The 21,486-nt window shown below is 49.5% G+C and overlaps 2 non-coding genes across 2 annotated transcripts; one reads left to right on the top strand and one right to left on the bottom strand.

The window, feature by feature from the left end:
* Window positions 1-8,960: 8,960 nt before the first annotated feature.
* Window positions 8,961-9,042, bottom strand: TRNAS-GCU (transfer RNA serine (anticodon GCU)). Its single transcript has one exon. It is a non-coding gene; the product is annotated as a tRNA-Ser (tRNA).
* Window positions 9,043-16,277: 7,235 nt separating this feature from the next.
* TRNAC-ACA (transfer RNA cysteine (anticodon ACA)) lies at window positions 16,278-16,349 on the top strand. Its single transcript has one exon. It is a non-coding gene; the product is annotated as a tRNA-Cys (tRNA).
* Window positions 16,350-21,486: the final 5,137 nt, after the last annotated feature.

Raw genomic sequence — 21,486 nt, 5'->3', positions numbered from 1 at the left:
ATCTTGGGAGACAGGCCAGTCCTTGCTTATGGGACAGCCCCCCAACCTGAAGCAAATACTTACCAGCCAACCAAACAACATAAACACTAATCCAGGAACCTATCCTTGCAATAAAGCCCGTTGCCAACTCTGTCCACATATCTATTCAGGAGACACCATCATAGGACCTAATCACATCAGCCACACTATCAGAGGCTCATTCACCTGCATATCTACCAATGTGATATATGCCATCATGTGCCAGCAATGCCTCTCTGCCATGTACATTGGCCAAACCAGTCAGTCTCTACATAAAAGCATAAAAGGACAAAAATCAGACATCAAGAATTATAACATTCAAAAACCAGTCAGAGAACACTTCAATCTTCCTGGTCACTTGATTACAGACCTAAAAGTCGCAATATTACAACAGTATGGCCATTCTTATGTTCTTATGAAGGGAGGGGCAAAACACTGCAACAGAGTTTCTGTAGTGTAGTGGTTATCATGTTTGCTTAACACACAAAAGGTCTCTGGTTTAAAACCAGGCAGAAACATGATGGCTTCCTTTTCCCAGCTCCTACTGGCCTGTCCCTGCTGTTGTAGGAGCAGCAGTGATTTCTATGCAATGTATAACCTGTATGCTCAATAGGTGTGCTATACTTCCCTCCCTCCTGCTTTTGTCTCCTCTCCCTCTCTGAATATCTGTGAAGTGGTTTTCCCCCTCCCACTCCTGGAATGCTTGTGGGATGAATGGGCTGGTTGAACAGCTAGAAGGGCAGAAGAGCTTCCAGGTAGACAAGGTGTTTGGGACTCTAATTAGGCAGCACTCACACACCCAGAGCATGGACACTGCCCAAAGTGGAGCATGACCAACCAGATGCAGCCAAGTCATCTCTAGTCGCAGGCCATTAGGTGCAGGTCCTTAAAAGGAGAAGGGGCCACGTGCTCAGGAGTCACTCACAAACTTGTACCTCCAGTGAATGCCCTTTGCCTGACCGCCTGGCCAGTGGTTCTCTGCGTTGTATTTCATTGTGCCTCAGGAAGACTTACCTTCATCGCACCGTCCATAGCTGCACTGTGGGAGACTGACCTTGCAGAATCCTGACATCTCCAGTGCTGTGCCTGTCCTGGGAGCATGAGTATGCAAGTGTGAGTGTGACACCCCCGCTTCTTCTTTTGAACTTAGCTGTCAGTATAATAAATGTGCTGCTTTCTGCCAAACTCTGGTGGGTCATTAGTCCTCCCTACGCTTACTAGCTGGCCCAGTAATGGGTAACAGCTGTGATAAGCTCAACCTCTGCAGGACAGAGGGTGGTGAAATGAGCTGGGAAAAAGCCTTAGCATCAGCAGGTGAAAGCTAGAGTACCTTGGCCAGTCACCTTTTGAAGCCTTGTGGCTTGGTCTCCTCTGCCCTTGGAGGTTGGCCTATGGCGGCGGGCTCTTCCTGCTGGCTTCCTTTGTGTGATTTGCCAAAGGAGGGAGTGAGGCAGGAATGGGGCAAAAGAGGAAAGTCTAGCTGAGGAAGGCAGGGCAGAAGCTAAGCCCATTTGTTCTGCAAAGCCTGAAAAGCCTGGGGAAGTGTGGTTGGCTGCTGGGAGGTAGAATCCTGTGCCTACCTCTTGGCTTCCCAGGGATGGCTACTTGCATCGCAGGAGAAGAAGGATGGTTCTGGGTGAAAGGAAAACAAGCAAAGCTCTGGGAGGAAATTTGGGTGTGGGATGCGGGATCTGCGCTGGGGGAGCGGGTTGGCGTGCAGGAGGGGTGGCGCTTACCCCGGGCACTGCAGCTCCCAAAGTGACTGGTTCACACAGCCCAGCGGCAGCAGGTCCTAGGTGGGCCGTGCCAGGGGGTCTCTGTGTGCCGCTGCCTGCAGGCGGTGCCCCCAGAGCTCCCATTGGCTGCAGTTCCTGGCCAATGGGGGCTGTGGAGTTGGTACTTGGGGCAGGGGCAATGAATGGAGACACTCCCCCCGCCCCAGGGGATGCCGGGACATGCTGGCCATTTCTGGGAGTGACAGGGAGGGACGAAGACAGAGTGGGCAGGGAGCCACCTTAGTGCTGCTGGCACATCTCTGCACACCCATTAGGGGAGGGGGGCAGAGGTCGTCCATTTGCTGCCTGGGGTAGGGGCAGTGCACAGAGCTGCCTCCCCTACTGGGTCTATTACAGGAGGGGAGGGGGGTCTTTTGGCCTGTAAGGTGCAGCAGGTCAGACTAGATGATCACATTGGTCCTTTCTGATCTTAAAGGCTCTGAGTCTAAAAGGGAGAGGGAAGTAAAGGAAGTTTTTAAAAAAAATAAACCAAATATTGTAATACCAGGATAACTCCACCTGCTCATTGTATAGTCTCACCCCTTTCTTCCTCCATTGTGTGTTGAATGACCTGCAGGACATTGATTCTTTCATTCCATTGCTAAACTGATACAATGTGACTGAAATTAAACTAATTCCCAGCAGAGAAAACATCATATCACTGCACTGGTTGGGAATTGAACCCACGTCAACTGCTTGGAAGAGAGATATGCTCACCACTATACCGCCAATGCACCTGGTGAAAGTATCACTTATGCTTCCCCAATGAGGCTAGACAAGCATTGAGGAGATTTTCTGCCCATTAAAATGAACTGGATTCTCATCACTAAAAAAAACCATCTCCATCTTCACTTGGGTTTGAACCATCAGCCTTTCAATTAGTCCCCAAAGTTGTTAATCACAGGGTATGTCTACACTACGGGATTATTCTGATTTTACAGAAACCAGTTTTTGGAAACAGATTGTATAAAGTCGAGTGCACACGGACACACTAAGCACATTAGTTCGGCAGTGTGCGTCCATATACCGAGGCGAGTGTCAATTTCTGGAGCGTTGCACTGTGGGTAGCTATCCCATAGCTATCCCATAGTTTCTGCAGTATCTCCCAGCCATTGGAATTCTAGGTTGAGGTCCCAATGCCTGATGGGGCAAAAACAGTGTCGTGGGTGATTCTGGGTAAATGTCGTCACTCAGTCCTTCCTCCGTGAAAGCAATGGCAGACAATCATTTCGCGCCCTTTTCCCTGGATTGCCTGGGCAGACGCCATAGCACGGCAACCATGGAGCCCATTCAGCCTTTTTTCACCGTCACTGTATGACTACTGGATGATGCTGATAGACGCGGTACTGCAGCACTACACAGCAGCATCCCCTTGCCTTTTCAAATTAGCAAAGATGGTTACCAGCCATACCATCCCATCTGCTGCTTTGCAAGTTGACAATGACAGTTACCAGTTATACTGTACCGTCTGCTGCTGTCATGGGTGCTCCTGGCCGGCCTCGGTGAGGTTGGCCTGGGGCGCATGGACAAAAATGAGAATGACTCCCCAGGTCTTTCCCTTCTTTGTGTTTTGTCTAAAAGGAGAGTCAGTCCTGTCTAGACTATCAGGCAAGCCTGCTAAAGAACCAGAGAGGCAAACGGCCGCTCCCGGTCAGAGCCCTAGACATCCAGCAGAAATGATGAGCTGCATGCCATTCCATGGGGTGCCCCTGCAACAACCCCACCCTTTGCTTCCCTCCTCCCCCACCCCTCCTGGACTACCGTGGCAGTGTCCCCTTGTTTGTGTGACGAAGTAATAAAAAATGCATTAATTTGAAACAACACTGACTTTATTGCCTCTGCAAGAAGAGCTCAAAGGGGGCCAATACCGCTGAATTGTGGCCACACTAATCCTAATCCAACATGGCAAGTACCGATTTCAGCAATACTCCCCTCGTTGGGGAGGAGTACAGATATCGGTATTAAGAGCCCTTTATATCGATATAAAGGGCTTCATTGTGTGGACGGGTGCAGGGTTAATGCTATTTAATGCTGTTAAATTAGATATAAACTTGTAGTGTTGACCAGGCCAGAGAGAGCAGCAGGTTTTCCCTACTGTTTCCCACTCTTGTTTTCTTTACTAGTTCTCCTCTGCACCAAGTTGCTCTTTCACGTTGTAACTCTGGCAAGCTCAGTTGGTAGAACATCAGACTTTTAATCTGTAGGTCCAGGGGTCAAGTCACTGGTCAGGTGATAAACTACTCCCCAAGATCTTAAACTGTCTCTTTGGAGTCCTCTTTAACATTATTTTTTCTCTTCAGGATTTTCCCTTTCCTCAGAAGGGCCTTTTTGTGTGTGGATTTGAAGGGGCAATTTCTGACAACCTATCTGTCCTTGCAGCCTGGAGGAATAAAGGCCACTGGGCATATAGCATGTTCCTTCCCTGCACACACACACACATACAAACACACAGAATATCCCTAGGAATTAGAATCACCTGCTGCTTTCCCCTTTCCTGCTGGATCTCCAAACAAGGATGCTCTTCAGCCTAAACCCATGTCCCCTCTTTTCTCAGTGCCCCTCAATCCCAATCCTCAGTCCCTCCTATGCACACTGCTTCTCACTCCCAGCCAGAGCCTACTCCTCTTCACCCTTCTCCTCTGTCCCTAACCACAGCCCTCTGAATCCCAACCCACAGCCCCCTTCTATTCCCAGTGCCCCTCAATCCCAACCCACAGGCCCCTCCTCCTCACGCTGCTCCTCAATCCCAACTCATAGGCCCCTCCTATTCCCGGTGCCCCTCAATCCCAACCCACAGCTCCCTGCTTCCCTCCAGCAGCAGGTGCTTCAGACCTCCTCAGGAAGATTTTCTTGCAAGGTTTCGTGTATGAGTCTGCATGTGGATTTTACAGTATGTTGGAAATATGTTGGATTGCTTGCCGAAATGATCACTTTTGCCTGGTGTTGGATTCCCAGCCTCCTTGTTTTTGGGGCAGGAGAAATAAAGCGTTGTTATCCTTGTTGTGTAAATTGAGGGCAGCACAACTGTGCTCGGCAGACCCCGACTGAGGGACTCACCCTTAATTCAATAGCACTTACTAGGCAGGGAACAGGGGTTCGAAAGCCAAATGGGCCCGCGCCTGGGTCCTAATACTAAAATTTAGGGGTTAGATCAGTGTTAGGACAGGGTGGCTGTGGAGGAATGAGTGAGTCCCTAGACAACATAGTGAGTATAGTGCCTTCTTATTTTCCCCTTTCCACCCAGTATGGCAGGTGAAACCATTTAACCTTTTTATTACTGGCCTTGGCACAAAAAGCGGGAATGTGCTAATAAAGTCTGCGGATGACACAAAGCTGGGGGGTATTGCTAACACGGAGAAGAACCGGGATATCATACAGGAAGATCTGGATGACCTTGTAAACTGGAGTAATAGTAATAGGATGAAATTTAATAGTGAAAAGTGCAAGGTCATGCACTTAGGGATTAATAATAAGAACTTTAGATATACATTGGGGGTGCATCAGTTGGAAGCAACAGAGGAGGAGAAGGACCTTGGGGTATTGGTTGATTACAGTATGACTATGAGCCACCAATGTGATATGGCCGTTAAAAAAGCTAATGCGGTTTTAGGATGCATCAGGCGAGGTATTTCCATCAAAGATAAGGAAGTGTTAGTACTGTTATATAAGGCACTGGTGATACCGCACCTGGAATACTGTGTGCAGTTCTGGTCTCCCATATTTAAGAAGGATGAATTCAAACTGGAACAGGTTCAGAGACGGGCTACTAGGATGATCCGAAGAATGAAAAACCTGTCATATGAAAGGAGACTCAAAGAGCTTGGCTTGTTTAGTCTAGCCAAAAGAAGGCTGAGGGGGGATATGCTTGCTCTTTATAAATATATCAGAGGGATTAATATTAGGGAGGGAGAGGAATTATTTAAGCTTAGTACCAATGTAGATACAAGAACAAATGGGTATAAACTGGACACTAGGAAGTTTAGACTTGAAATTAGACGAAGGTTTCTAACCATTAGAGGAGTGAAGTTCTGGAACAGCCTTCCAAGGGGAGTACTGGGGGCAAAAGACATATCTGGCTTTAAGACTAAGCTTGATAAGTTTATGGAAGGGATGGTATGATGGGATAGCCTAATTTTGGCAACTGATCTTTGATTATCAGCAGATAAGTATACCCGTTGGTCGGTGATGGGATGTTGGATGGGATGGGATCTTGGTTACTGTAGAGAATTCTTTTCTGAGTGCTGGCTGGTAAGCCTTGCCCACATGCTCAGGGTTTAGCTGATCGCCATATATGGGGTCGGGAAGGAATTTTCCTCCGGGGCACATTGGCAGAGGCCCTGGAGGTTTTTTCGCCTTCCTCTGCAGCATGGGGCATGGCTCACTTGCTGGTGGATTCTCTGCAGCTTGAGGTCTTCAAACCACAATTTGAAGACTTCAATAACTCAGACATAGGTTAGGGGTTTGTTATAGAAGTGGAAGGGTAGGGTTCTGTGGCCTGCTTTGTGCCGGGGGTTGGACTAGATGATCACATTTGTCCCTTCTGACCCTAGAATCTATGAGTCTATGAGTGAACTCTACAGAGGCACCTCTGGGCTTGCACTGACTAAGGACAACAGCAGTGAGTGGGGTGCAGGGAAGGGATGGCTCATGTTAAAGGACTTTTGGTTGCTGGACTTATGAACCGTAAGGAGAAGGACACTGCCCAGCTTATTTGTGGGTGGGTCTTTTCCTCGTGGTTTATGTTTATGCATTGGGGCTGCTGACATGACTTCTGCTAACCCTGGGCTTACATTGCAATGTAGACATACCCTGAGAGGGCATCAATAATGTGATAAAAGCAATGTGGTCCGGCTGGCCTGGATCATCTGACTTGGACTCCTGGGGCTCAGGTTGTGAGGCTAAAAACTGCAGTGTAGACATTTAGGCTCAGACTAGAGCCCAGGTTCAGAGACCCTCACCCCTTGTGGGGTCTCGGAGGCTGGGCTCAAGCCCAAGTGTCTACACTGTAATTTTATAATCCTGTAGCAAAAGTCCCACAAGCCTGAATCAACTGACCCAGGGTTTGAGAATAGTGACTTGGGTGTGTTTATGACAGTGCAGACATAATACTACGCTATGTCCATGCTGCAATGAAACACCCAGGGCTGCCCAATGCCAATTCAGGCTTTCGAGGCTTTGTCCGTGGGGTGGTAAATTTGCAGTGTAGATGTCTCAGCTCAGGCTCAATACTGGACTCTGGGCCCCCTCAAAGTTGGGAGGGAGTTTAGCAAGCAAAAAAGGTAAAACCGCAATGAAGTATTACCCTGGACTCAATGGCATTTCTCCATTGGTCTGCCTGCTTTGGGGCAGGGACAATAGCACATCCTGCTGCATTCATTATTTCATAGGGTGGTTTAGGATTTTCATTCTCAGACACTGGGCACAAAGCAGGACTCAACCCTCAGCATAAACTAGGTGAGCTGCCCACAGATTCTGGCAACCACAATGAGCATTTGGTGTGAGAGCTCAGACCTGCCCCTGTCCCAGAGAGAGGGGTCATCCATGAGGGGACTGGACCACTGACCTACCAGCTCCTAACTCCCAAACGTTCAGTAACTCTGTTATCAGTGCCTGTGTGTGTAATTTAAACCATAAGCAAACCCACACTGGGCTAGACCAAAGGTCCTTCTGACAACAGCCAAGAGCAGGTGCCCCAAAAGCCACTCAACAGGTCACCACTGGCAGTTATTATCCCTGCCTCAAAAGCAGACAGACCAATGGAGAACTGCCATGAGTCCAGGGTAATACCTCCCTGCAGTTTTACCATTTGCACTTGCTAAACTCCCTCCCAACCTTCTGGGCTCCTAGACCTATCCTAGTGTTATGTCTACACTATGATTAAAACACCCAGGTCACCTGTTTCAAAGCCCAGGTCAGCTGACTCAGGGTTATGGGACTTGGACTGCAAGACTATAAAATGACAGTGCAGACATATGGACTTGAACCCAACCTCTGAGACCCCACGAGGGGTGAGGGTTTCTGAACCCAGGCTTCAGTGTGAACACAAATATCTGCACCACTGTTTTTAGCCTCTCAGCTTTAGCTCCATGAGCCCAAGTCAGATGACCCAGGCCAGCCATGCTGCCATCTTTATCCCGGGAGAGATGGATTCTACGGGTACGCTCCCATTGCAATGGAAGCCCAGGTGTGGCACGCTGTGCTCAAAGCAGCACCCTGCAAGCCCCATATTCACCACTCTCATATAGTGATGATACATTTGAACACAGTCTGCCTGGTGAGGTATCATTTCAAAAGTCTTGAACTGTTCATCTGTTGAACCTTAATGTCTTCTTGCATTCTATGTGTGCTCACATTGGTTTGGGAAGTTATGAAGTTTGCTCTGTGTGCATTACAGAAATATGTTATGAGGTTGGGAAATGCCCCCCACCAGCCTTTCAGGTGCGACAAGGGAGGAGCCAGACTCACTGCTGGCCCATTGAAGGTTTCTACACTCCCAAGGACTATCCCAGGAACCTTGTACGATGCAGACTTCACCGAGATAATACAGCAACAATGGACACTGCTTGACTCACATCATAGCAAAGGAGCTTTCTAGAAAGTTGGAAGAAACTATGAAAGAGGGGAAGAGACATCATGACTTGGCATCTCTCCCCCACAAATCAACAGCTGGAAACACACCTGTATGACAAAACTGATTCATAAATCAGAAGATAATAATAATAATACATTCAAATCAAGGTCCCCAAATAGCTAGTACTGGTTTTTCAGCTGAAATTTTTCAGTTTGGGGAATTTTGTTTTCCCAATCAGACCTTGCCAAGGGAAGCAGGGAGAAAATGTTTGAGTTGCCTCCTTCAGAACAGCTTAGCCTAGACACTCTAGCTGTGAGTCACTGTCATGGCCTTGCTGAGAACTGGGGTATTTTAATAATTTGGGGAGGTCTCAGGGAGTTTGGGGGAGATTATGAGTCTGTTACCTTTTGATATAAAAGCTAAGACATACAGGGCTTGAGAATTTTATTTTTAGAAATCTGAGATTTAGACATTTTATTTAAAGCAAGGGGGTTTCTGAGCAGGGTTTTGTTTGCAGGAAGCAACATTCTTTTGTCTGTCATTGTACCAAAGGGAAGATGGTGGTCTAGAAAGGAGGAGTGAAGACTAAATGCATCCGATGAGGATGGGATTTGAACCCATGCGTGCAGAGCACAATGGATTAGCAGTCCATCGCCTTAACCACTCGGCCACCTCATCTGAGATTTCAGGAAATGGACAGGATGAGAAATCTAAGGCCAGCAGAGACAGGGACACTAACGTGTTTTTAAATACTAAGCGGAAGCAGGGGCTGAATGAGCTCCCGCCTCACACCTAGTGACCAGCTGTGGGAAAGGCTTCAGGAACAGACCATGTTTGCATAGACACACCTACTCTGCCTAGGTATGCAGCATCATGGGGCCGCTTCCCCAAAATGACCGGTTTTAGCTGGTGGTGGTCACAAATCACTTTAGCACTGAGTGGTATGAAATGTTATTATCCTTCCTGCATAAGTGAAGGGCAGCAGAACATACTTAGTCGGTCCTGCTGGGTGAGGAATAGCTTTTATTGAACTGCATAGAAGTGATTCAGAACGTCACCCTAAAGCAGTGGTCCCCAAACATTTCACACTGTGCCCTCTTATCCATGGCTGTGGGCCCTCGGAGCCACAGTTGAAAACTGGGGCTGGGAGTGGGCTGTTGCTTGCTGAAGAGAGGGGTGCAGATAGGGATAAGGGGGTCGAGGCCAAGCTGGCAGTCACGGGCCCAGGCTGAGGGTGGGGTTGGAAAAGAGCTGGGACAGAGTCGGGCTGACTGGTGCTCCCTCCATGGGGGCTGGCTCAGCCTTTGAGGTGCCCCCATGAATGTTCCTCTGTGTCCCCCTAGGAGTCACACCCCACATTTTGGGGACCACTGAACCCTACACGTTAAGCAGGGGCTAGTGATGCCAAAGCCCAGGGAAAGGGAGAACAAGTGCAGGTGCCCCAGCACTGGAACTAGGCCCCCTCACTTCTGTCTGTGGCTCTGCCCCCTGCCACACCTTCCACCCACGGCCCCATCCACTATGTCACCTCTGTTCCACCACTTCCCCCACTAGCCCCACCCTGTCACTCCTTTACCCCTGCCCCGCTGTGGCCCCAAGACCAGAGAAGCTCTGTGCCCCTGCTGCAGCCCCTGGGCAGTAGCATGGAGTGAGAGCTCCTCCAACCCTGGGGCTGACATGGGGGAGACTTTTCCAGGGGAATCTAATTTCTCCAGGGCCCCTAGTCATGGGCTCCACTGCCTCTTGGTGACACAAGGTTTGGGGAGGCTGAGCCCCGCCGAGCCTCCATTATGTGCTGCCCAGGCTACCGCTGCTCAGTGTCTGGCCAGTCTCCCTGTGTTCTCTGCTGTTTGTGCTGGGGAGCCTGGCTGGCCTTAGGGGTGGGGCCCTCCGGCAGCCGCCCAGGACTTCAGGGGGTCAAAGGGCACTGTGTGCCAGTGCAAAGGTGCTCACTGCTCTCCCCTGCCCCAGTGCTCCTCCATGGCCCCGTAGAGGGTTGGGGGGAGAGAGGAGCAACACTATGTGCTCCATGCGTCCTGGTCACTTTCCCCACCTGGGCTGTGCTGTGAGGGGAGCATCAGAAGCTGCTGCTCTCTGCCCTCCCCTTATGCAGCCTGGCTGAGGAAAGTGACCCGGATGCAGGAAACTCAGGTGATGTTGCTTCTTGCCCCCGCACCCCACCCCCACAGCTCCTAGGGGTGCCCGGAGGAGCAGCCTTCCAGGGAGGAGCGGGCAGCAACGTGAGCTGCTCCATGCTCACAGGTCACTCTCCCCATGTGGGTGCAGGAGAGGGTGCAGGGCTTAGGGGTGAAGAGGGTGCAGCAGAGGGGCAGTGGCTGGTAGCACAGGAAGGGAGTGTGGGACTTAAGGGCAAAGGGGACACAGTGTAGGGGTTAGGGCACAGGAGGGGGCAGGAGATAGGGGTGAAGGAGGTGCAAGGGTTGGGAGTGCAGGAGCTGGGGGGAAAGAGGGAGGGGGATGGTCCAGGGGCGATGGGGAAGTGCTAAAGTACAAGTTTTGCCCAGGGCACCATTTCCCCTAACGCTGATCCTTGATAACATTTCTTGCTGGGAGGGGGAGGGGAGAGAGATGAAGCGTTTTGTCTCTGTTTCTTTCCTCTCCATTTTCTACTCCTTCCTTCAATTCAAGAAATCTCCCTTGTGTTTCAGACTGTGCAGTGACGCCCTCCCCACCCCAGGCCTCTGGAGCCTTTGGAGCAGAAAGTTCCCAGGAGCTGAGGAGGAATCCAGGGGTGAGTAGCTGGCAGGAAGGAGTCCTAGCAGCTCTTCTGGGAGTGCAGGGGAGAAATGACTCCCCCTTCTCTGGATTCTCCCCATGGGGCTCTGGGGAGCAGGGAGCGTTGTGTGATAAATTCCATCCAACATCCCCCTTTGATCCAAGCCGAGGGACATCTCAGCTCTGCACGTTCCCCTTGGCAGCACCAAACAAGGGATGTTTTCCACTGCGCAGGAGACCCAGCCAGGGACTGATGTGCTGGAGATATGTTGGGAAAGGGACTGTCTGAATTCCCAAGGCAGGAAACGAACAATCTACAGCGACATCATTAACCACAAACACGCTCTAACCATGCTCCAGCCAGTAGGGAAATGGGCAGGAATTCTTGCTGTTCAGCCATGGCCACATGTACAGAGCTGCACAGCAGTGAGTGTGCTGGGGAATCTGGTCTGAGCAAACAATTGGAAATGATCCTTCAGTGAGAACAGAAGCACAGTGTAGAAAGGCCCCTGTGTTAAGTGGTTGTGGCTTAGGAAGCTGTAGTATGACACCATAGGGGTCTTTGTGGAGGTTTGATTTTTGCCAGCTAGGAAAGGCTGGTGTGTATTGTCTTCATGGCTGTACTTTCAGTGATGCAGGTTTCTCTATCCCATTGTTCCATGGGCATCCTACTAGATTGCCAGCTGCCTTTCAACTGCAGTGTGGAGACTGTTTGTGTGCGGGGAGAGACAGTGTGTGTGTTGAGGTAGGTAAGACCAGATCATTATTATCCCTACTTGAAAGAGGGAGAAGCTAAGGCTGAGAAAGGAGAATTGACTTGTCTTAGGTCACACAGCCAGTCAGTGGCAGACTAGGGAAAAGGACTCAAGAGCCCTGATTTTGAAACTAACCATCAGATCTTGAATTTCATACATGGAATGACCTGAGTAAAGTGCTCTCACAAGAGCTCAAGACCAACAAGAGTGCACAGTAATTATTCAGCAAGTATTTGAGGAGAACTGCAATGTTAGAGAGAATCACAAACTGCTCAGAGACCATTAATGCAGAGAAGCAGCAAAATTCTTCAAACATATGACTGGTTATGACTTATTTACTTGGTCTTAAAAGAGAAGAAAAAGGACCTGAGTCTCCTCCTTGTCAATAACCCGCTGCTTAGCCAATCAGGGTAGAGACTGAGGAAGGGAGGCTGAGGGTTCTCACCAGAGAGCCCAAAGGATGGCTCAGGTCACTGGTGGGGATCATTGCCCGAGCACTATCTCAGCCGCACATTTTTGGGTGGACCTCCCAGAGTGGGAGCTACAGAGCACTCCCCCGCGACACATATGCACGCACACATCCACACACACACCTCACTCTTGGTGTTGGGAGGGGAACAGGTGAAAGGACAAAAGAAGAAAGAGACAAAGAGAAAGGAGGGAGGGATGGATGGAGGAAATGGTGAAACAAAAAGGACAAACCCTAATGTCCCCAGTGATTCTAAGGGACAAAATCTCAGGTGTGGAATAAAATTCTGCCTCCTTAACCTTGTATTTTCCATGCCTAGAATTCAACTGTCACCAGATGGATCAGACTGAACAGGTTTCAAACCTCGAGGAGGCTCTTACCTTCTAAACAGGGATGGCTGTTTTCTAGTAAAATCAGGCAAAGGGAAGGAGAAAACTCAAAAGAGGTTCCTCCTGGCGCTCACGTCCGTGAACCCGAATACTCTCTCAGTCCTCAAAGAGAGACCTGGAGAAGGAGACTTGCTGAAGCAATACCACAGGGGTCTTTGAGGTTTCCCTGGCCCCTCGCCCCTCTCCTGCCTTGCTGATGTCAGCATCTCTCTGTGAGGTCATCACTTCCCCACCACCTTTGACCAATAGTCTGAGGTCCTGCAAAAGGCTTTTGTGATGTCACTGCCACACCCCTCCCTTGCTGTGCTAATGTCCTGCCCCTGGCCAGGCACTTTGGAGGTTTGAGCTACTCCCTGTGGATCACCTCACTCAAGGAGCGTTCGTTCTCGGAAGCAAACCAGTAGTTTTGGATCATCTGCAAATTTTGTCACCTCACTGCTCAGCAGATCATTTATTAATATGTTGACTAGTCCTGGTCCCAGTACAGACACCACCAGATACTTGTTTCCATCCTGAAAACTGACCATTTAGTCCTACCCTTTGTTTCCTATCTTTTAACCAGTTATTGATCCATGTGAGGACCTTCCGGAGGTGAAAGTAATCCGGTATGTTACGGTATGGGGTACTGGCAATAGCCAGTACGCTGTGCCAGCAAGGCCCGTCTTCCCCAGGCTGGTGATTTAAAGGGTCCATGGCTCCCTGCTGCGGTCGGAGCCCCGGGACCATTAAATCACCTCCCAAGCCCCCCTGCCGGAGCTCCGGGGAGCAAATCACTGCCGTGGATGCTGCTCTCTCCCGCTCTGCAAACACAAAGCAGGGGCGTCAGAAGCTTCCTTACAGTGGGGGGGGGGCACTGTTATCCGAACTGTGGCACCCCCATGACACTCCTTCCTTAAGGACCCTCACTCACAGCACCTCTCCCCTTGAGGCCACACCCACAGAATGCCTCTTCCCCAAGACTGCACCCTTTCCCCCCTCGATCATTTGTCCTAACAGCCAGTAAAGAGTGGTGGGGCATGGCCCTCTAACCCCCCTGTTCCAGCACCCCTGACACAGAGCTAAGCAGGCAGCAGCGTGTACGTGTATGTGTGTGTGTGTGACAGAGAGTGCTGTGCTGTGCTGAGCTGAGCCAGTGAGAGAAGAGGGGCTGATGTCGGGGCTGTCCCCTGCCTCAGGACTGGTTGCTTCCAGCAGCTGTCTGAACTTAGAGACAGTGTGCCGACATACTCACTCTTCCGCAACATACACACTGTCTCTCCTCCCCACACACACATGCTCTCTACCCCACCATGCACATTGCAGTTGAAAAGCAGCTGGCAATCTAGTAGGATGCCCATAGAACAATGGGATAGAAAACTGTATCATGTGATGCTGTACCAGCCCGTGAGGCATTGCAAACCCTTCCCAAAGCACCCTGCAGCCAGTTGCACAGTGAGATAGCTACCACAATGCACTGCTCTCTGTGGCCATCCAAGAGATGCTAGCATGGATGTGCTCTGCTGACACAGGATGGACATGCAACAGGTGTTTAATTAAAACCCTTTTACTAAAGCCACATCCCCCTTTACTGTAGGCCTAGCAAGAATGTGAGACAAGACCCAGCTCCACTGAAATTAAAGGACCACAACTTCCTCCACTGTTGGCAGGACTTGAACCTGTGCAGGGAGCCCACCATGGACTTCTAACCCATTGCCTTAACCACTTGGCCACAACTATGTGCTTGACATGTGTTTCTCACTGCACTCTAGTTCTGCTCTCACTGAGTGATCAATTCCAGTTGTTTCCTCAGACCAGCTTCCACAACACACACACTGCTGTGCCGTTGTGTAAGTGTGTCCATGGCTGAACAGCAAGAATTCCTGCTCCTTTCCCTTCTGGTTGGAGCATGAGGAGAGTGTGTTCATGGTTAATGACGTTGCTGTAGCTTGTCCATTTCCTGCCTTGCTCATTCAGACAGTCCCCTTCTCGTCATATCCCTAGGGCTTTGCCAGGGGGTTGGTGGCTCCTTTCTTTCTTCACCCTGGAGTAAACTCAGCTTTTTATTCCATCCTTGATGTTTCAAGGAATAACAACAGATGACCAAAGAAAGAGGTGGACAGGGTGGGTCTCAGGGGAGGGGCAGAGAGGTGTGGGCGGTGGGCAGGTCAGGCCAGGGGAGCAGGCAGAGAGATGTGGGTGGTGGGCAGGGCCGGCCTCAGGGGAGGGGTCAGAGAGGTACAAGCAGTGGGCAGGGCAGGTCTCAGGTGAGGGTCAGAGAGGTGCAAGTGGTGGGCAGGGCAGGTCTCAGGGGAGGTCAGAGAGGTGCAAGTGGTGGGCAGGGCTAGTCTTAGGGGAGGGGGCAGAGAGGTGTGAGCGATGGGCAAGGTGGGTCTCAGGGGAGGGGGCAGAGAGGAGTGGGTAGGGTGTGTCTCAGGGGAGGGGGCAGAGAGGTGTGGGCAGTGCGAGTCTCAGGGGAGGGCTCAGAGAGGTGTGGGCAATGGGTAGAGTGAGTCTCAGGGGAGGGGGCAGAGAGGTGTGGGCAGGGCAGGTCTCAGGGGAGGGGCAGAGTGGTGTGGGCAGGGGGGTCTCAGGGGAGGGGGCAGAGAGCTGTGGGCAATGGGCAGGGTGAGTCTCAGGGGAGGAGGCAGAGAGGTGTGGGCAGCAGGCAGACCTTGGGGTAGAGGGTGGAGAGGCGCGAGGAGGCCTTTGGGGAGGAGAGGAGCGAGCGAAAGGTGAACCAGCAGGCCTCAGCCAAAGAGGAAGAGCAGGTGTGGGAAGTGGCCAAATGGGAGTGAGGGCAGAGCACAGGTGGGGCCTCATATGGAGGAGAATGAGTGAAGGGGGTGGAGTGGGGGGACAGCACCTTGGTCTGGGCAGGGCTGCCCACAGGATTCAGGGGGCCTGGGGCAAAACAATTTCGGGGCCCCTTCCATAAAAAAAAGTTGCAATACCATAGAATACTATATTCTCATGGGGGCCCCTGCAGGGCCTGGGGCAAATTGCCCCACCTGCCCCCCCTCTGGGCGGCCCTGCCCTCAGCCTCTTCTTGTAACTCCTCTGTCCCCTAATCATTTGTGTTGCCCTCCCCTAAACTCTCTCCAATTTGTTTCTGTATTGGGGGAGGGGCGCAAAAACTGGATGCAATGCTCCAGATGTGGCCTCACCAGTGCTGAATGGAGGGGAATAATCACTTCCCTCCATCTGCTGGCAACGCTCCTACTAACCTAGCCCAATCTGACCAGTTCCCCATATTGAATGCAGACACAGCAATATTTGATAAATTGGTTCCTGTCCATTCAGGAGGTTATTTCCCACCTATTTATAAATAATGAAGATGCTCTAAGTGGAGGGGAGAGAGCTGTTCCGTCCGTGCTGTTAATCCATCTCCCCGAGAGGTGGTAGCTATGTCACTGGGGGAAGCTATGCTGGTGTATGTGCAAGCTGTGATGTCTACATGTATATATAAAGTATAATCAAACCCCATTTTTAAAACCCCTGTGGTCTGGGAAGAGAAAAGGAGCTCTCTGAGGCAGAGCCAGTCCTTCAAAATCCTTAAGATCACTGACTTGCCTTCGTAAATGTCATGGGAGTATAGCTCAGTGGTAGAGTGTTTCACTACAGATCAAGGAGTGCTTGGTTCAAATCCAAGTGCTCCCTTATCAACCTCTTCTTTCAATAAAAGTTTCCATTTCCAGTATGTTCAGAAGCTCCACTAAATAGGGGTCCCTGCAATGAATAGTCACACTCAATATTTTCCTGTGCAAATGAATAAAAACCTAGCAAACATGTCCCTCTGCTGAAATCAGTTCCAATCCTCTAAGTGTCTAGGTTTGTTTTCATCAATTAAACAAAGGCACATGAAGACATATTTGCAGGTCTTTGGCCTCCATGGGCTACAATGTGTAGAAGAACAAGAACCACATCCACTTGGGAGGAATGGACTAGTTTCTATTACATTTGGTAAATAAGTTGCCACTGGGACTTAAAACTCTGTTGGAGATGGACAGGAGCCTGTTACAAAAATAAAATAACCAAGATTTACCAAACTCCCTGTTACACATTCAAACCTCTCTTTGCGCACACAGTATCACTTGGGGCTCTAAGAAATGTTAACCTTCCTGTAACACAGACCATTGTTCCTTGTAACTTTCAGATGCATTCAAATGGCAGCTGTTTACAGGTCATGGGCTGCTAGTTCATGAGCAGGAGCAGAGTCTCTGTAAGTTTACCAACCATAGAGCTTGCTATGTCTGCATCTAAGTAAGTGCAGAGTTATTTCAATGGCTCCTACACTGATATCTCCTGCCCCTTCTGGCTGGTTAATTGCACTATTTGGAACCTGCTCCTAAAATTGCACCCTTTCTGGGAGTGAGTCAAAACTGCCCAAGGAAACCCCATTGGGTTTCAAGGGCAGTTCAGGCAAGGAGGTGATGGGACAGCACAAGGGTCTCAGAGCTTCTCTTTTATCGGGCCAGAGGCTGCTATTAGCATGACTGTGGGGTTCTATTCCTAGCTGTACGAGGAAAGGAGTGTCTAGTGGATTAGAGGTGGGGGCCTAGAAGTCAAAGAGAAAACATCTCTCTTTTCAGCTTCAATGCTCATTGAACAAGAACATGGCTTCTCAGGTTTCAGAAGAGCAGTTGTGTTATTCTGTTTCCTCAAAAAGAACAGGAGTATGTGTGGCACCCTAGAGACTAACAAATTTCTTAGATTCTGTTGCCATCATGTGACCATTTCATTTACTTCTTATTGTTAAAAGGTTTGGGTACTTCACACAGAAACGTTATTTCCTTGGGAAAGACGGAGAAGTGGAAGCTGCATTGATTTAATCCTCTGAAAATTAAATAAGGATTAAAATATTCCCCAGACAGATCAGTCCCAACCGTTCTCCCTCTGCTGCCAGTGAAGCTCAGTTCTGTCCCACAGCCCCAAGAACTGCTAGGTGAAAGTCCTGGGTCTGATGTGCAGTAAGGAAAAAAAAAGATAATGGATGTACCCTATCTCCTAGAACTGGAAGAAACCATTGAATCCAGCCCTTTCCTTCATTGGCCAAACCAGACAGTCTCTACGGAAAAGAATAAATGGACACAAATCAGATGTCAAGAATTATAACATTCAAAAGCCAGACGGAGAACACTTCAATCTCCCTGGTCACTCGATTACAAACCTAAAAGTCGCAATATTACAACAAAAAAACTTCAGAAACAGACTCCAACAAGAGACTGCTGAATTGGAATTAATTTGCAGACTGGACACCATTAAATTAGGCTTGAATAAAGAGTGGGAGTGGATGGGTCATTACACAAAGTAATATTATTTCTCCATGTTTATTTGCCCCCTACTGTTACTCACACCTTCCTGTCAACTGTTGGAAATGGACCATCCTATCACTGCAAAAAGGATTTTTTCTCCTGCTGATAGTAGTTCACCTTAACTGATCACTCTCTTTATAGTGTGTATGGCAAAACCCATTTTTTCATGTTCTCTGTGTGTATATATATCCCTTCCTACTGTATTTTGCACTGCATGCATCCAATGAAGTGGGTTTTAGCCCAGGAAAGCTGATGCTCAAATAAATTTGTTCATTTTCTAAGGTGCCACAAGTACTCTTCCTTCTTTTTCCAGATAAATTAATGGAGGTTAAGTCCATGAATGGCTATTAGCCAGGATGGGTAAGGAATGGGATCCCTAGCCTCTGTTTGTCAGAGGGTGGATATGGATGGCAGGAGAGAGATCACTTGATCATTACCTGTTAGGTTCAGTTCTTATGGGGCACCTGGCATTGGCCACTGTTGGCAGATAGGATGTGGGGTTGGATGGACCTTTAGTCTGACCCAGTATGGTCATTCTTATGTTTTTATGAAGGGAGGGGCAAAATCCTGTGACAGAGTTTCTCTAGTGTAGTGGTTATCACATTTGTCTAACATGTAGAAGGTGTCTGGTTTGAAAGCAGGCAGAAACATGAGGGCTTAATTTTCCCAGCTCTTACTGGCCTGTCCCTACTGTTGTAGGAGCAGCAGTGATTTCTATGATCAAAAGGTCTGTTATACTTCCCCTGCTCCCACTTTTGTCTCCTCTCCCTCTCTGAATGCCCGTGAAGTGGCTTTACCCTTCTCGCTCCCTCCTGGACTACTCGAGGGATGAATGGGCTGGTTGAAGAGCAGAAAAGCTTCCAGGCAGACAAGGTGTCTGGGACTCTAATTAGGCAGCACTCACACATCCAGAGCATGGACACTGCCCAAGGTGGAGTGTGACCAACCAGATGCAGCCAAGTCATCTCTAGTTGCAGACCATTAGGTGCAGGTCCTTAAAAGGAGAAGGGGCCATGTGCTCAGGAGAGCACTCACAAACTTGTACCTCCAGTGAATGCCCTTTGCCCGGACCGCCTGGCCAGTGGTTCTCTGCGTTGTATTTCATTGTGCCTCAGGAAGACTTACCTTCATCACACCGTCCATAGCTGTGCTGTGGGACACTTACCTTGCAGAATCCTGACGTGTTCAGTGCTGTGCCTGTCCTGGGAGCGTGAGTGTGACACTCCCCTCCTTCTTCTTTTGAGCTTAGCTGTCAGTATAATAAATGTGCTGCTTTCTGCCAAACTCTGGTGGGTCATTAGTCCTCCCTACACTTACTAGCTAGCCCAATTTTGGGTAATACCTGCGATAAACTCAACCCCACAGGATAGAGGGTGGTGAAATGAGCTGAGAAAAAGCCTTAGCTTCAGTATCTCCCATACGGTCCATGCTGGAGCTCTTTTTTGATTCTAGGACTGCATGGTCACCTGTGCTGATCGGTGCTCCACGCTGGGCAAACAGGAAATGAAATTCAAAAGTTCATGGGGCTTTTCCTGTGTACCTGGTCAGTGCATCCAAGTTCAGATTGCTGTCCAGAGTGGTCACAATGGTGCACTGTGGGATAGTGCCCGGAGGCCAATACCGTCGAATTGCAGCCACACTAACTCTAATCCGACATGGCAATACCAATTTCAGTGCTACTCCCCTCGTTGCGGAGGAATACAGATATTGGTATTAAGAGCCCTTTATATCGATATAAAGGGCTTTTTTGTGTGGACAGGTGCAGGGTTAATGCAATTTAATGCTGCTAAATTCAATATAAACTCGTAGTGTTGACCAGGCCAGTGAGAGCAGCAGGTTTCCCCTATTGTTTCTTGCACTTGTTTTCATCACTAGCTTTTCCTCTGCCCCAAGTTGCTCTTGCTTTTTGTGAGCCTGGCTAGCTCAGTTGATAGAGCATCAGACTTTTAATCTGAGGGTCCAGGCTTCAAGTCCCTGGTCCAGTGATAAGCTACTCACCAAGCTCTTGACTGTCTTTCTGGAGTCCTCTTTGATGTTACTTTTTCTCTTCAGGATTTTCCCTTTCCTCAGAATGGCCTTATTCTGTGTGGGTTTGAAGGGGCAACTTCCTGACAGCCCCTTTGTCCTTGCATCCTGGAGGAATAAAGGCCTCTGGGCATATAGCATGGTCCTTCCCTGCACACACACATACAAACACGCAGAATATCCCTAAGGAACTAGAATCACCTGCTGCCTTCCCCTGTACTGCTGGATCCCCAAACGAGGATGCTCTTCAGCCTAAACCCATGTCCCCTCTTTTCCCAGTGCCCCTCAGTCCCAACCCTTAGTCCCTCCTATGCACACTGCTCCTCACTCCCAACCAGAGCCTACTCCTCTTCACCCTTCTCCTCTGTCCCAACCCACAGCCCCCTCCTTTCCTCCAACAGCAGGTGCTTTAGACCCCCCCTCAGGAAGATTTTCTTGCAAGGTTTCATGTATGAATCTGCATGTGGATTTTACGGTATGTTGGAAATATGTTGGGTTGCTTGCCAAAATGATCACTTTTGGCTGGTATTGGATTCCCAGTCTCCTTGTTATTGGGGCATGAGAAATAAAGGGTTGTTATCCTTGTTGTGTGAATTGAGGGCAGCACAACTGTACTTGGCAGACCCCAATTGAGGGACTCGCTCTCAATTCAATAGCACTTGCTAGGCAGTGGACAGGGGTTCCAAAGCCAAGTGGGCTGGGGGCTGGGTCCTAATACTAAAATTTAGATGTTAGACCAACTTTAGGATAGGGTGGCTGTGGAGGGATGAGTGAGACCCTAGACAGCACAGTGAGTACAGTGCCTTCTTATTTTCCCTCTCTTCCACCCAGGATGGTAGGTGAACTCTACAGAGGCACCTCTGGGCTCGCACTGACTAAGAACAACAGCTGTGAGTAGGGTGCAGAGAGGGGATGGCTCATGTTAAAGGACTTTTGGTTGCTGGACTTAACAAACCGTAGGACGAAGGACATTGCCCAGCTTATCTGGAGGTGGGTCTTTTCCTCATTGTTTATGTGTTGGGGCTGCTGACATGACCTCTGCTAACCCTGGGCTTACGTTGCAATGTAGACATACCCTGAGAGGGCATCTATACTATGACAAAATCCCTGTGGCCTGTCTGGCCTGGATGATCTGATTTGGATTCCTGGGGCTCAGACTGGAATCTAGACTCAGAGACCGTCACCCCTCCTGGGGTCTCGGAGGCTGGGCTCAAGCCCAAGTGTCTACACTGTAATTTTATAACCCTGCAGCACAAGCCCCACAAGCCTCAATCAGCTGACCCAGTATTTGAGAATAGTGACTTGGGTGTGTTAATGGCAGTGTAGACATAATGCTAGGCTATGTCCACACTGCAATGAAACACCCATGGCTGTCCCGTGCAAGCTCAGGCTCCCAGGGCTTGGGCTGTGGGGTGGTAAATTTGCAGTGTAGATATCTTGGCTCAGGTTGAATACCG

The sequence above is a fragment of the Gopherus flavomarginatus genome, assembly GCF_025201925.1.
Source record: "Gopherus flavomarginatus isolate rGopFla2 chromosome 13 unlocalized genomic scaffold, rGopFla2.mat.asm SUPER_13_unloc_2, whole genome shotgun sequence".
In the NCBI taxonomy this organism is placed as follows: domain Eukaryota; kingdom Metazoa; phylum Chordata; order Testudines; family Testudinidae; genus Gopherus; species Gopherus flavomarginatus.
The sequence above is the reverse complement of the archived record's forward strand: the minus strand, read 5'-3'. Positions and strand labels throughout refer to the sequence as shown.